Source organism: Lycium barbarum, chromosome 4 (genome assembly GCF_019175385.1).
Source record: "Lycium barbarum isolate Lr01 chromosome 4, ASM1917538v2, whole genome shotgun sequence".
NCBI lineage: Eukaryota > Viridiplantae > Streptophyta > Magnoliopsida > Solanales > Solanaceae > Lycium > Lycium barbarum.
In genome coordinates this window covers 100931437-100933037 of record NC_083340.1, presented here as the reverse complement: position 1 = coordinate 100933037, position 1601 = coordinate 100931437, and the positions used below count along the sequence as shown (strand labels likewise).

Below are 1601 nucleotides of genomic sequence, written 5' to 3'. Positions count from 1 at the left end.
GAAATTTCCAAGATTCAACAATCACTCTACAATTGATTTAGATAATAAAGATTAGGAATTTACACTTTCTCTCGAATTCCCATCCTTTTCGAGAACCAGGGGTTTTAAGCCAAATTCATGTTCTTGCTTTCATAAGATTCACCCATGGATTATAACGATATATAGATGATATACAAATTCCAAATAATCACCATAATTGTACTAGAATTACAGAAACTTACCTTACGATGAATTTTCGACGATTCTTTTCTTCAATCGTTCTTGAATCGAATTTTCACATTCTATGGAATAGATGAGGATTATAGAATTCATCTTTATTAGATTAAGTTAATAATCAACGGGGTTTGAGTGGTAACTCACCTTGGATGAACTAGGGAAGCCCTAGGGTGTTTTCTCTCCAAAAGGACGGTTTAGAACGAAGTGGGAAAAGTTTTTCAGAGTTAGAGATATATAATATTTGAGAAAAATCATACCAGGTGAAAAATGGCCTGGCAAAGTGCGTGGGGCTGCGCGGTCCACACCATGCTATGCATGTTTCTTTGAGCCTGCAGATTTTCCAAAGTTCTAGAAATTATGCCTGGCGCGCCGCGGCTCGAGACGCGCACGCCTTAATTTTCATTGAAATGACAACGTTCAATAAAATAGGCATAAATCCTAGTACAGAGCTCCAATCGAGCTGGTCCACATATGGTTGAAAAGATATTTCAAAGGCTACAACTTTTATGTTTTCAGTTTTCTAAAATTCCCAATGGATTTTCACAGAACAAAATTGGAAGGAAGACCTATCGTAAACTTAGTCGATTCTATTGAATCTTATGCACCTCATTATTCAGCTTGATTTTAACACAACTATTTCCACACAAAATCTTCTCGATAGGACTTCATATGGCTAAAATGTCACATTGATATGCATTTAACACATTCACACCTAACCCGAATTTACGGAATGTTACACTATTAACCCATGATTTATTTATTTGGACTGATATATCTTAAATATAATCCGAATTTCTTGTGGATTTAAATTTAATAAATTTTCATTATTCATAACATGTATTATTTTCTATAGTACATCCTACAAAACAACCCCTATAAGACCAAAAAAAATTGTATCGGAAATTCAAGATATTTAGCTAGGCAGCATATTCTATGGAACATTTCATCATTAGGCCCTTATATATCAGCATGTATTTCTTCCCACTTCACCAAAAAAACTGAAACAAATCAAAGCCTGAAAATACTACACCAATGAATCAAGCGACGAATGAGGCAGAATAGCAAAGTCGCTTCCATTTGAGATGTAGACTTTATTTCAACGATATCAGTAATGAAAGGAAATAGGCCAATTCTCTGATGCTCACAAAGTTCAATAGGACTTGGTAGAATATAAGAAGTGTGGTGACTCCCACATTGAAATAGAAAGATTAAGCCCAAACTTCTAGTTACATATGAAATATTAGCACAAGTGAAATGATAAAGTCGCACCGTCACGCAGTGAGCACAAAGCGAACTATTCGTTCGCCTTTTACTAAAGAATACCGTGTGAGCGCTGCAATTAGCGGCATATGCCAATTTTTGGAGGGATTTCATTGTTGAGTCTC

General features: G+C 35.5%; 1 non-coding gene across 1 annotated transcript; it reads left to right on the top strand.

Annotated features, from left to right (window-relative positions):
• Positions 1-1485: 1485 nt before the first annotated feature.
• LOC132638860 (U5 spliceosomal RNA) lies at positions 1486-1601 on the top strand. Its single transcript, XR_009581925.1, has one exon. It is a non-coding gene; the product is annotated as a U5 spliceosomal RNA (small nuclear RNA).